Raw genomic sequence first — 15,339 nt, forward strand, 5'->3', positions numbered from 1 at the left:
AACAGCCTAAGATCTGGAGGCATGCTCTGGGCGGAGCTAAAGCAGTCCTGGAGCCCTTACGACGCCGTTTACCAAAAGACACGAAATAACTTGTTTGAATCTATTACTTTACCGTGCCCGCAAGTTCCGACTCATAACTGGGGTGAAGGATCGTTTATTCGTTGGGGCTGCTCCATTCTTTCCGTATTTCAAAGAATGTGCAAATCAAGCGGTGAACTGGGCCTTGTTTATAAAAAAAACTTTAACTGAAATGAACAAAACGCACACGTGCAAAACTCCGTTGCTGGTCCCGGAATATAAAAACTGCATCCACTGTTAAGTAACGCTGGGTTCTATGGGAAGCTAAACAAGGCTTAATCTTTCCCTCAAATCAAAAACACGACTTCTTTGGAGAACACTCTTCCTCGAGCAAGTCCTGTGCAGAGCGCTGCCGACTAACTTCCATAATTGAAATTTTAATTTTTGTTTTTTATTTACAATGTTCAAACATAAAATTAGGAGCCTACTTTTGTCCAAAACTATTTTGGTTTTTGAGATTCAAGAAGTAAAATAAAATGTGACATTCAGAGGACTTTAAGCCATCAACGAATGGCCAGCTTCGACGTCCTGATAACTGTCCCTGTGAACGGCTGGAGGACATCTTCACGAGCGTATGCACAACGTCGAGGGGAACCCTACAACGCTACAGCCTTTTTTTGTTAGCTGGCATCTGATCAATGCAGCACTTCAGTTTTTATTTATACTATGTGTTATACTAAGTGTATAAACTAATACTACATTTTAAAGAGCCAAAAATTATAAAAGAAAAGGTATAATGAAACATTAAAATTTAAATTTTGTGTCATTCACTTGTTTCTGACATGGTGACAAATTTGAGTAAAAAATTGCAATATTGGTGTCAGTGCCGATGCAGCACGGGCCGCCTTTGCACAGCTGTACTTTGGGCATCCCGAGTTCGAGTCAAGCTCGTGGACCTTTGCCGATCCCGTCCCCCTTTCTCTCTTTCCACTTCGAGTGCCTGTCATCATGCTGTCCTATCACAATAAAGGCAAAAAAAAAAAAAAAAAAATTAAATCTAAATGTATTTATTTTTTGACTCCTCAATTGTATTTTAGGTTTTTATTGACAGGAAAGATACATTGTCATTATGAAGAAATGAAAACTTTACATTTCCTTTCTTACTAACATTTTGGTGCATATTTTTATGCACACTCGCCTACGATAACCAAATGGCTAATCAGGTTGTATTATTTAAAAGATCATTTTTACCATTTGCAAGGAATATCATTCTACATCTATTATAATACACAACTGTAATTTCTATTTATTTCTTTTCTGAGAGCTAGACTAAAATTATAATAGATTTGTTTTTATGTTTCATTCTTAAATTGATAAATCACATAACATTTATGATTGTGTCCAGTTGAGCACCTGTCATTGAGATGAAAGGAAATGCTAATGAATAGACACTGCACTGTACGCCTCCTTGATACACACCCCAAAAACACTGGTTCACAAACTGAACAAGGACATACCTATTATTTGCCAAATTCAGCAATTTAGCTTGAGCCAGGTATATTTACAGAATTTGAATCAATGATCCCATTTGTCCTTTATGGGGACCTTAAAATGCGTTAAAAGCAGTTTCACCCACCCATATATGCCAATTACTTCCAGATATTCAGAGCAATGAAATAATATAATTGAGAGGGCTGCCTATTCCATCAATTCCAGTGCTATGTAACACAATTTCAGGTAAATGTGTACTTCCATCTTTGCCGCTTTAGGAGGGTCATTTTCATTCCAGACTGACTCAAAGGTGTTCAGCAGGGCTCAGCACTCAAGTTCTTTTCACACCTCAGTAAAGCATTTCATTAGTCACTCACTTTGTTTAGAGGAACTTATGCTAATGCAGAAAAGTCTGTTGCCCAAGCTGTTCCGACAAAGGTCACAGTTCTCTAGAAGGTCATTGTATGGTGTAGCGTTGAGATTTGCCCTCACAGAAATTACTAAAACTGTCAAAAATATTCATCAGAAGGAGCAACAGAAGCAGATCATTTTGTTGTGTCATTTAATCATATAACCTATGACAGTGGTTTTCAACTCGTTTCTAAGTAGAAATGTAAAATGTTTGCTCCAAGAACAGGGTTAAAAAACCACTGGCATCTGAGATTAGCCAGTCTCCATGATTTAGTTTTTGCTCACTTACTGAGTCAATGTTAGTATTGCCACAATTAAAACCTTTTCTAAATAAAATATAGCATTGTGATCAGATCAGTTATTGTCACTCAGTTAGGATTAGACTATTATTTTTGCAGTGTGGATTTGTGTGTTACGTTTTCTATAAAATGACTGCTGCTCAGTGGGTGTGAGCAACTTTGTTTTTTACTTTATTCTGAGTAAAGATCTTTTGTATTCATATATAGTGCTTGGTGAGTGTCAAATTTAGACCCTATGTATATTGCACACGTTCATATTTCTGTCAAAGTGACAGTGAGGTCAGATATTGTTTGTCTTTCTTGTCATGTCTTGTTTATTTATTCCTCTTCTGCTTTACTATATTTTCTTCAGGATTAAATCTCCGTCATTCAGATCTCCTGTAGCAGGTCGGCAGGGAAGAAGCCCAGTTTGCGGCCAGTGCTGACCTTCAGATATCCATTCACCTCTTCCTCCTTTCTTCAACCACAAATCTACAACCAGGACACAGTTATAGATGCTGAGATCTAAACAATCAATCAGTGATCAGGCAATAAACTGCCTCTAAATACATTTTGGATTTACTCCTTCACATTTACTGTTTGACTTTTTCACGAATGGTTCCACCCACACTTGTCTGCACTAATGTGAAGACGATAATTGTCTTACAGTATAGTTTGTTTGTATTACATTATGATATCATATCTTTTTAAGCCAAGAATGCTTTAGCCTTCTTCCAAGGCATTTTCTGTTATTTTTGCCACATTCTGAACAGAATCACATGCAAATAACATGAAAAAAACTCAGTTGTTTTGACATTTATTTGTGTATTTACTGTTTAAGTATTGTACAGAAAATGGTAAAAACTTCTTTCACCACCTCACCATATATATATATATTTTCTTTTCTTTGCCCATTTCTCTGTTTTACCTTTATACAATTGGAGAAGCTGCTTGCACCGAGAAGTCAACAGGATGCAGCTGTGTGCACTGATTTGCTAAAAGACTTTTTACAATAAAAATATTGGAAAAATGAACCTGCTGCAGCAAAGAAACAGCTTTCCTCTTTGAGAACAACAATACAATATCATTCGCTCATCTCTCTTCAGTCACAGAGACACACCCTGACCTGATCTTTCTTCAGGGTAATCTGGCCCATCTCTCTGTTTCCAACAAAGGAGCGCGTCACTTTATATGACACCCTCTCACCGGCTCGCACCCTGATGATGTAATTCATGGGCAAGTATCCTGTCTTCTCCCCAATCTTACCCTAGAACACACACAGAGACACACACACATACACACAGACAGATTAAAGCATATCCTCCTCTATTATTTCCTCTATTCTATGTCAGTTTAAGGTGTAAACAATTTTAAGAATAAGCTATTCTTCTATTTTTAGCAACTACTTAATAATTGTAAATTAAACGATCCATTAATCTTAATCTCCCTTTTGCTTTATTCTGCACTATTCTGACCATAAGGCACAATATTCATCTCGTGTGCAAAAGCAAACACATTTCCTTTACATGGAGCCTAATCATTCGGTCCCATCAAGTCCTCATCACTAACACGTATATAAGCTATGCTTTCCTGGCATTTCGCCCTGCTCACTCTCTGAATCACCCACAGCAGTCCTTTGTCTCCACACGCTGCTCGAAGCAACTCCCCTTTAATGATTCAATGATGAGAATCCCAAGGTATCATTTTAAACTGTTCCCAAAAAGTGAACATTAAAGTTTTATTCTAATATGTCTCAGATTTGGCAAGCTCATCCAGCATTCACGTAATCAATGAGTGCATGCACCTGTTCAGAAGCCCTTCCGTATGCCTTGCCTTTTTGCTTAACTGTTAAGTCATAAAACTTTTAGCACACCATTTGCTGGAAATTTCATTAGTAAAATGCAATGTGTACTGTTGAATGTGATGGGAAACATTCAAGAAGCAATGTGACATCATTATCCCAGAAGGTGATATTGTTTTGTGTGAAAACCTAATATATGATCATTTTATACATGCATTATATGACCAATCTGTGTTATTAATCCAACTTTATATCTGAAAATCTCAAGCCAACCAGAATATGGATTACAACCATTATCTCAGACCTTTGAAATTCTTTTCATTCCTCTTTCCTGTTTGCTTGGCAGTTGCATAACATGGTTTTATCCACCTCCATTTAGCTCTGCATGTGTCCCTTAATAAAATATCGTAATCCTTTGTGGCGAGGAGACTTCTGTTGAGATCTCTCCCAGTCATCCCCATTGCTAATAAACGTATGAAAGAAAGAACACTATGTTTTTCTTCTAGTCTTCCAGCAGGAGAACTCACCCTCCACCACTCCTCATTGGAGTCATCCAGCACTGTGATGCGATCTCCTGGACTGAAACACAAACACACACACACACACTTAGCACACCTGACCAGATTTACAAGTGACACAAATAAATGACGTATGATGCTTATGACTGCATGAATGCTATGGCCAAACTGAAAGTTTAACAAATATGTGAAAACAGACTCACTGGAAGTCCAGGTCATCTTTCTCGATGGCTTTAAAGCGATACAGAGCCATGTAATAGTGAGACTGACTGAACGTCTGCTGCTGCTTCTTGTTCTGCAAACATCAACAGCCGTTTAGAAGGTTTAATTTGCCAGTTACAGCCAGAACCAGATTTCAGACTCAGCTGCAACATGTTGAAGTGTAAGTGATCACTCTGTGATCAGAATATAATAAATATAAAATATTATAAAAAACTAAAATAAATATTGATTTCATATTTTTAAGTTCTTCTGCTTCTGATTTTTAACCACTTTTCTAAAGCTTATGATACAAGGCAAATTTTTGAGCAATTTTACAGGGCATCTTTTTTAAGCAATGTTGCTTGAGCACTTTCTCATTGAGGATGGGTAACAAATTTCTATTTGGATACTTTAGATCGGTCATGGGCCCTGTGTTTCACCTGGTTGCCCGTCGTTTGTCAACCATTGCCCCAAAAATTTGCCCTGTGTATCATCAGCAGCCTATGACATAACTGGTTTGCTATATATTTTCTTTTCTTTTTTGGAAGCCATCTATTACCGTAATTTGAACAGATGCCATATGTACTCTGGAATGAAGTTTATGTGCTTCTTTGCTAACCTAGAAATAGCAGATGGTAATGAGGACAAACATTTTCTTTCTGACCACAGTTAAGACTTTATAAAATTGTGGTCTCTAGATATGGCTTGAGTTTATAGGAATTTTACACTCACTTCATCACCTACTAGGCAAAAGACTTAAATAGCACATCGCTCCACAGCAAACCACACATTCTGAGGTACCTTTCATGCCCACAGCACAAATGTTGTAGGACAGGTTAAGCACTGAAGTGCTGGATTTAGGGGTATGTTTCAACCCCAACCCATCACTATGAACAGTAGTAATAGTGATAGTGATATGTGGCTTAGCAAGTACCACTATGACAGCCCAAAACTACCCAAGTTACAACAAGCATAAAAATACATGACAAACTGAAGGGCACACACACACACACACACACACACACACACACACACACACACACCACACACACACTTAAACTCATAATGAAATAATAATATTCAATATTCTGGACACAATCAGGGTTGGAACAAGAAAGTTTATAAAGGCGGCATAAAGTTGATAAACCAGTCCATGCAACTTTTAAAAGTGTTTAAAAGGTAAATGCAAACGTTTGTTGGTTTTGCCCCAGCATGAACACTAGTGCAAAGGCCTTTTACCTTGTCATCTGCTGCTGTTTTGTCTTTCTTGTCTCCATCTTGCTTTCCTAAAGGATAAAGCGGTGCCCATTCAAAATATCTTTTTGGAATTAATGAATATATAAAGCCAGTATAAACTGATTCAAATGCAAACTATCTTATTCCTTCCTCTCAAAATACCAGAATTAACAGGCCAATCTCATATTGTTAGGAGAAAGAGATCAATAAGCAGTTAAGCCTGTGATTATATATATTGGCTCAATAGGTGGAGTGTTCTCTTTCGTAGTATCTCAGTGCTTGTTGATGGCACAATGAGAACACATCAGTGGTCACATGGCTCTGAAGTCCTACAGAATGTCAACAGTTTTCTGGTACCGTTCAAAAGTACACAATGCCCATAACTAGATGTCATCATAGCCTACTAAGCACAGGCTTTGCGTCATCATGCCAGATTCTTCAGTAACTAGATTGTCTCAGCCCATTATTCCTATGACTAACTGGAAGAGTCTACCTCTTTCATGTGATTTATTGTTGGTGACAATATGCTCAGTATGTATGTTGCCTGTTTGGAAGATTGTTGCTGCCTTGGAGGGATCTGATTGCCCGCACTGCAAACTTATAAATGCTAACTTCTGTGCACTGATGTTAGCAACACTCTACAAAAAGCAGTGTTGAAAAGATGGCATTTGGGCATCAAGCTCTCCAGACTCTCATGTTGAGTTCACTTGAAGTTCCCTGTTTCCCAGCCCTGAAACACATTCTGCATTTTACTATAGGCTAGAGGAGAAGAGCTGAATGGTATGTCTATGATGGAATTAGAATCTGTGGAGTTCACTGGAGGCCAGGCTGAAGCCTGACTTTAACCCCACATGATGCCTTACAAAGCTGCTTGGGATCACCTCCTATGCCATGGAAAATGGCACCTAGACTAGACGGATGAGAACCCTGACTGAGGAATAAAAGTCCTTTTTATATGATTGTTTTCTGCTTCACACACCTTGCTGGCTGCTTGCCTTCTCTTGTATTTCCATCAAGAGGTGTCGAGATAAGGACAGATAAGAAGACAATTGTGTCCTCTCTAAACCATCAGTTATGGCCCATTCTAACACTGGCATCAAATATATTTTGGAGTAATTCGGGAGAATATTTGGCAGAGTGAAATTAGATTTATTTGTTTTTACAGGTTTACAGACACTAGAGAAGAGGGGAGAGTAATTTTTCAAGCTAAAGTAAAAATACTTGGTGAGAAATCGTGCATGGGGAAATTTTTCACCTCACACACACCCCTCACGTGAAATTCCCAATCTTGTGGTTTCCTAATGAGATGACTGAATTTCGCCTGTGGAATTTTGCCACACAGAGGACAAAAATGAGCCACTTATGCCTTAACTTACCTTCAGCAACCTCTTCATCCTCCTTCGGGTTTGTTGAGCTTCCTCCTCCTCCATCATCATCATCATCATCTTAGAAATGATACATGTTCATGATATTCATCATAAGAGTAAGAGCTCAGGAACATGTTTGATAATTCCTGACAGCAGAACGGGATCACTTACATTCTTTTTGTCCTCAGAGCCTTTCTTCCTCTCTTTATTGGCCATGATCACACCCACTCTCAGTGTTTCAAACACCGGATCAGTGCGGTTCTGCTGAACTATGCACATGCAGTTTCAGTTTCTCCAAGTATTTTAACTGTGTTCAGTTTTATTTATTTATTTTTTTACATTTTATCATTCAGTCATTTTAACAGCATTTTATTCTACAAAAATCAACATTATTTTATCAGAACTAGGCTCACCATACACAACAGTCATGAACAAGACCTCACAAGGGACATAGGAAACCACAAGGGCTATATATACACACAGGGTGAAAAGACTAACAAGAAACAGTTGCACATAATCAGAAGAAACAAAGGGAAATCTGAACAGAAACCAGAATTACACACGAAAAAGATGCCATAAACATAGGCATACTTGATTATCACACTTTAGTTTAAGGCCCAATTCTCAATATTAATTGTGACCTTGCCTTACCTTATATTAGTAAGGTATTTGTTAAGTTTAGGTATGGGGTCAGATTAAGGGGTATAAAATATGGTCATGTAGATTAAGGCATTTAATGTGCTCTATAAGTACTAATGACAGCCAGTATGCTAGTAATATGCATGCTAAATACATCATACTCACCAGGTTTATTGATCTCTTGATCGTAGAGAGGAGAGCTGTATGCCCGTCTAAATCCAGGAGGCTGACAAGGAAGATATTAATAAAAACAATGAAACTGAGAGTGTGGACTGTACTGTCAATCATATCATAATATCACAATAGAATGCATATAGAATGTTGTCTCACTATTTTGCCAAAGCATCTCTGGAACTGCACATATGAATTGGCACGAGTGGTGAATGTTGTCTTGCAGTTTTTACAGCGCAAGGCAAATTTATTATTGACTGAAAGTAGAAAGGAAATAAGTTTATTATACCAATTTAATTTTTTTGTAATGAGCATAATATGCAACTTTATTTTCCACACATTGAATTAGACTGCCTGCACAAACACAGATCAATGCCTACTTCATCATCATCTTGCCCGCTGTCCTACCACAGACAGAAGAACTACTACAACAGGATCACTGGGACTAAAACACACATCCCCTTCCAAAGCATCACAGTGTTAGGACAGTGGCTGTTTTATTTCAACTATGTAAAATGTCTCTGGTAAAGCTGTTACAATTCCACACAAGACTTTTTGCAAACAGACTTGTACAGGAAGATATGACCAGAACATGGTAAGCATGTTTAATGCACAGGTCTTTTAAGCCTGTTACTTAGGGTTTACTGACTATAGTGTCAGCAGAATATTCAATACATAAAAATATTTCACTATAGGGAAGACACACATCCACACATAAAACGGGCTTCTTGTTGTGGGGAGTGTTTAGAGTTATATTGGCAATGTTGGTGTGAAATGTGAACTTACGGACAATCATTCGTGCACAGACGTCACAAAACTTGGGTTTCTTGCAGTAGTGGTCTTTAAACTTGTGTGGCCTGTCATTGATCTGAATTACAGGCTCAGGGGTCCCGGAGGGGAGGGGCCTCTTTCTTCCTCCACCTCTTCATCATACACAAAATAAACCTGAGGAGGACAGAAAGTGAGCTGTGTGTACATGATCCACCGATACCAGGACAGAGACTGACATACCGTACAGTGTTGTCATCCTCCTTTACAACATTGTCCTGGAGCTGGAGGGTTATCATGAATATCCAGCGAATCTTTGTCCTCAAGTCTTCCGAAACACAATCAGCATTTGGATAGTTGTGCACTTATATAAGGTTCCAGATAGACAATATATCTGTGGCGACACTCACTGATCATATTGAGCCATAAATACAGCTTCTTCAGCCTGCAGTCAGTCAGGAGAATTCAGCACCTGCACAACCATGACACGTAAACTGATCTGATGTTCATTCAGATCTCCAACCCTGCTCCTGGAGAGCTACTGTCCTGCAGATTTCATGCTCCAAACCAAATCACACACACACACACACCGGAACAAGCTAACAAAGGTTGTTCAGCGGTACGACTTGATAAAATACAGACGGTGTGTTCAAGCAGGTTGGAACTGAAGTCTGCAGGACCTGGAGCTCTCCAGGAGAAGTGTTTAAAGATCCTTGAATTAAAGGGGTGTTTACAATTTACTAAGTAACTAATTAACTAACGAAATAAAGTTTATTCAAGTCACCTTTTAATTAATATATGCTTCAGAAAAGTAGTCTATCCAAATGCTTTTTTTTTTACACATATATTGGTTTTCAGTTAGAACTCCAGCATATGTTTTACATACTATCTTATAAACTTACATATTCGTGGTTTCATAGTAACAAGTCAGCTTTGTGGTAGAAAGATCACTGGCTTTCATCACTTGCTCCATTCATTAAATGAATCATCTGATTTGAATGAATTGGTTTAATGAATGATTCTAGTATAATTTCACATTTCTAATATTTAAAATGTTATATTTAAAACATGAACTGAATAACATTTTATTTATATAATTGGAACTGCCAATGTAAATACATTTCGTTGCCTTGTACCTTACATGTGCAATGACAATAAAGTTGAATTTAATCTAATCTAATCTAAATACATATACATGTGTCTTCAGATGCAGCTTCAGTGCACCTCTGCTGTGCAAACATGGCCTCAAATTATGTATGCCTTTTTTCTGTTTGAGCATCAGCCCACAGGAACCTAATTCCTTGTAAAGTATGCAAATCAATTGTGCTCCATTTTAAACACTTCCTCCGACTTCATGAGGCGAATCTCACCAAACTGTTAAATCCAGCCACAACTGAAGTCGAACATACCTAAAGTCCATGAAATAAAAAGTCTAGCATTTTGCTCATTGCATGTTTTATATACAAAATATCAACTAAATTTTCTGTAATATGATGTCATTTCATTGTTTACAAGCAACTCAAGATTCATCTTTGAATCATGAAACCTAATCTCATATGTTGAACTAATTTGTAAAATTACCATATAGAGTGTGTTGCTACTGCCTGAATCGCCTTAATAAGCAGAATGCAGAAGCACTTGTACAAGTCTATTGTTGAGTCCAAATGAGGGAAATATCAGGAGATCATCTGAGCTTGTGTGTGTGTGTGTGTGTGTGTGTGTGAGTGTGTGTTTCTGTGTGTGTGTGTGTGTGTGTGTGTGTGTGTGTGTGTGTGTGTGTGTGAGAGTGATGGTGTGAAAAAGGACGACATCAAAGCAACTTGTAGTATTGATTATTGTAAATTAAATTCTTATTTAGGTATGACTGTCAGTTGTTGATCTGCGGTAAAGGGCGAGCTGTTTAAGGTCCGCGTGTGAATTGCTTGACATGGCCCCACATCACCAGAGTTCAGGATACCGGCTAGTTAACATTAAAATAATGCAGATTAGTACTGTGTGCCTTTTTTATGTTGCCAAAAAATATTAAAATTTTACATTTTAGTGTGATTTTGACATGAAACTTTATAATCTTAAGTTCCTCTTAAAATTTCAACACATTTTGCTCCATTTTTTTATGTTTATACCATGAACGTTGTCACCCCACATTTAAGAGTGACAAATGGAATATTTTTTTTAATTTTTTTACTTGTGCATATTTAAATTATGGTAACTTTGATATTTTAGATAGTAAAGTTTATCAGGGAAAAACTAAACCAAAGTGGTTTAACTTTACTGTCTGACAAGTGACTGAAGATGAATATAAAGTCTTTGAAAATCCTGCTCTGCAGATTTGTCAATGTGTAACTGATGTTAGTACAGTCTAGCTTAATTTTGACAAAGTACCAATTTTTTATACCAATTATTGAACATGTTGTTATTATTGTCCATATAACAACATTAATTTTAAAACAAGTACAGCAGATTGCATACGTTTATGGTATCATTACATAATGAAACATGAAACCTTTGTCAAATCAAAAACATCAACTCTGCCATTTATCTCTCTCTTTCTCTTTCTCTCACACACACTCTCACACACACACTGTATACTGTATATGTACTTCATACTGTACAAACTGTAGTTTCTATCCCCTCCCCCCCCACCCTACACCTAAACCCACCCCTCACACAAAACTACAGGCATTTTTAGTGATTTTCATTTTTCAACACCTTCCATTCTATATGATTTTATAAGCTGTTTTTCTCTTGAGGACCAAAAAAAAGTGTCCCCACAAGGTGAAAATTTACTGGTATTACTATACTTGTGGGGACATTTGGTCCTTATATAAGGAATATCAGGGACACACCACACACTGTTTCTATTTCTGGGCCTGGAAATTCTATTTTGAAGCCAACAAAATCAGGATCTCACTAAGCAGACTGTTAGAAGAAATACAATGGACATTTTGCATATAGCAAATAAATGTAAATATTATAACAGTAAATATACACAATATCAATAGGAGTGAATCATGTGACCTAAACTATAATAAATATACATACCTGTTAATGATGTTTTGCTTGATGTTTACTATAATCCAATGTCTCCCAATGAGTTATCAATCAGAGGTGTTGTCCTACAGTAAGTTAGTCTGAACTCATTAATAAGCAGACGTGGTTTGAGCTGAGGAACTAACCCTTGTACATGTACAGGTGTATCTGTGTCACTCTGAGTGTTTTAAAACAGATGGTAGAAGAAAAAAAATGACGAACAAGTAATAAGACCCTCTCTCTCTGTCCATTTGACAGACATAACATGTGCAGTCAGTTCTAGTCACACACAGATTCACTGGGCAGGCCTGTCAGTTTTCACCCTAGGTGTAAGAAGATCATTACAACAGAAACGTTTCATTTTTTTTTTTTCATTTCAACGTGAATGCTCACAAACTCATTACCAACAATATCAACAATATGGGGGGATTTTTTTAAAACCTTTGGTGATTTTTGGTATTTGTTTCCTACTTTCATTTACAAAGTTGTTTGCTTGAAAGGGTAGCTTTACAGTGATAATGCTTACTAGAATTTTATCTTCCGGCAGAAAAAAAAATTACTAGTTAGCCTATAAAGTTTAGCCTTTTGTATTCTTTAGTTTAGCCCCTATAATTGTCAGTGACTTGCTCAGGTTATAAACTTGTCTTTTTTGGAACAAATCTTATATTAACAGGTGTACGTTGTAATGGATACAACTCAATTGAAGCATCAAGACACTTTCAAAAAGGTGATTTACTCTATTTTGATCGCTACCCATATACAAAACTATAAACTTTTAATCTGCTTACTTCTGTGATTTTTGAATGTTTGTAATACAGATCTAGTGATAAAGACGTGAAGCTTCTACAGAATATATTACTGCTCTCTCTGGGTCAGCAGCAGCGTGAATGCAGATTCGTTACAGTCCAGGATCTGTGTCTGAAATCGCTCACTATCGTTCACTAATCCCTATATAGTGTATGGCAGTTGAGTGCACAATATCAGAAAAGAGTGTGAATGAAAATAAAGTGAACTAATTCGGACACTGCGTTCAGAGAGCTGTGGAGCAGTTGCAGAAACCTTTCATCATATATGTCACTGTACACTTATATTATTTTAGAAAATGATATTAATTAACAATACCACTCACAATGACTTTATATTGTAATTAGGTTATATATCCCTCTGCGGCAGCTTTGTGGTTTTACAAGAGATGGTATTTATTAGGCCTAACTTGTTTTGTAATACTTATGTTCATAATTAATGAAATACCGATTTAAACTACTGGCACAAAAAATAAACATATTACATATAATTAATAAATAATAAATAACTAATATTTTTTGTAATCTTAATAATGCACTGTGCAAAATACCGTCAAAAGCAGAAATAAGAAAGAGTAAACTGCATCTCTCAAAAAACTCGCTCGCTCCAGCTTCCCAGCTTGTCTTCCTCTCTGCATTGGATTATGGGAAATAGTGGCTTCTGCGAGTGAACTTGGTTGTACACTTGAAACCAGAAGGGTTGTGGGTAAAAAAAGTATGAAGAAATGTAGGGAATGAACACGTTTTGTTCACTCAGAATTTGGACACCACTACAAAATGCCTATATAGAAAATATATAAGGATAGGGAGAGGTTTCGGAAACAGCTTTTAATGTGGCTTGAAAAGAGCCTAAGCCAGAAAGTTTGAAGTAGTTTTAAAAGCTTCAAGTTTAAAGGTTTTCATTTTGAAATAGTTAAGTTTTAAATTTACTAGTTTTTAAAACGTACCAAAACAGCTAATTTAACAATAAACAGCTAAAAACCTGCTAAAAAACCAGTTGATTAAGCCAAAGAAAAAAAAAGGCTGAGGTAAAACCTGCTAAACCCAGCTAAAACCAGCTTTTAAAAAAAAAAAAAACAAGCCAGCTAAATCAAAGCTAAAAAACCAACTTATTTAGAAAAAGACAGCTAAAGCCAGTTGATTTAGCAAAAATGGATAAAACTAGCTTAAAAAGAAGCTGATTCAGTAAAAAAATATATATATATATTGCTAAAAAAACCAGGCCATTTAGAAAGAAAGCCAGCTTCGGCTGTTGTGGCCTAATGATTAGAGAGAGATTGAGAGACTTGTAACCCAAAGGTCGTGGGTTCAGGAGTCTCGCTACCAGCCGAGGATTTTTGTAATTAGGGAGTGAATGACCAGCGCGCTGTCTTCCACCCTCAATACCACGACTGAGGTGAGACCCTTGAGCAAGACACCAAACCCCCAACTGCTTCACTACTCACTGCTGTGTGTGTGCACTTGGAAAGGGTTAAATGCAGATCACAAATTCAAGTATGGGTCACCATACTTGGCTACACAATCACGTCACTTCACTTTTTAAAACCAGCCCATTTAATAAAGTAGTTCCCTTTTGATAGCTCTCAGCACATCCCACCTGCCGCCATCTTTGGTGAGATCTAAAGAGCAATTTTCCTGCGACGTTTTTACAAATGTCCATTAATTGTGGTTCACTTTCCGTGATTTGGGTACAATGCGTTCACAGCAGCAGGCATTACCATCCAGAGTTCCCTTGAACCGTACCCCAGCCCACCCCTTTTAGCGGACATGGGTAAGGTTTTGTGATTGTCACACTTGATTTTGTAAAACACCGTTCACATCATCCAAACGTCCTGAACTCTGACGTCAATTGAACCCAGGTCTTGAATCTCGAGACGCTCTTTTGAGACACGATGCAATAAAACCAATAACTTAGAAATAATATAGGCAAACAACTAAATTTATATGAGTTTTGGACATGGGGAAAAAAGAGAAACAAACTGCACTGTAGCTATGGCACTTTGAAATCGATAAAAATGGTGTTGCTGCTCCAGAACAAAAGGACAGAAATCCTTTTGGGTTCACCCCATCCTCCGACGCAGACATAAATACAAGAAGGGAGAATACCATCACGGCTTGTTCAAGCAATACAATACCCTAGCTTATTATTATAGGACTGGCCATCTCCACTGCTGCAGGCTTCTGTACAGAGTGTGAGCAGGTCCATCCTGGAGTTGTCTTGTTCCCCAGTTTATACCCACCCCAGAGACAGAGGAGTGGAAAAGAAATTGGTGAGGAACTTTTGTTAGGCTTTTGGGCGTTTCCAAATTGTTGTGGTACTATATATGGCAAACATGTGATCTTCTGAAGCCCCAAACGACACAGGATCCTGAATTTTATAATTACAAGGGAATCATTTTCAAATGTCTTGCTGGCAGTGGTTGAAGGGAGGATTCACTCCTGGCACATAAGGGTAGTGGATGGAAAGGCCTTTGGGAGGCTCAGTGATAGGGGAACCCTGGCAGCTTTCTTGCCTTTGGGACAGCCCTTATGTCCGGGACTCTCAGGCTTACCCCAGGACTCTGCACTTACCGTGACTGACCATCTTGGGTGCACTCCCTGTGTTTG

The 15,339-nt window shown here is 37.6% G+C and overlaps 1 pseudogene; it reads right to left on the reverse strand.

The window, feature by feature from the left end:
• Nucleotides 1-2,565: 2,565 nt before the first annotated feature.
• On the reverse strand, nt 2,566-11,987 carry LOC122146233 (annotated as a pseudogene).
• Nucleotides 11,988-15,339: the final 3,352 nt, after the last annotated feature.

The sequence above is a fragment of the Cyprinus carpio genome, chromosome A9 (genome assembly GCF_018340385.1).
Source record: "Cyprinus carpio isolate SPL01 chromosome A9, ASM1834038v1, whole genome shotgun sequence".
Classification (NCBI taxonomy): Eukaryota; Metazoa; Chordata; class Actinopteri; order Cypriniformes; family Cyprinidae; genus Cyprinus; species Cyprinus carpio.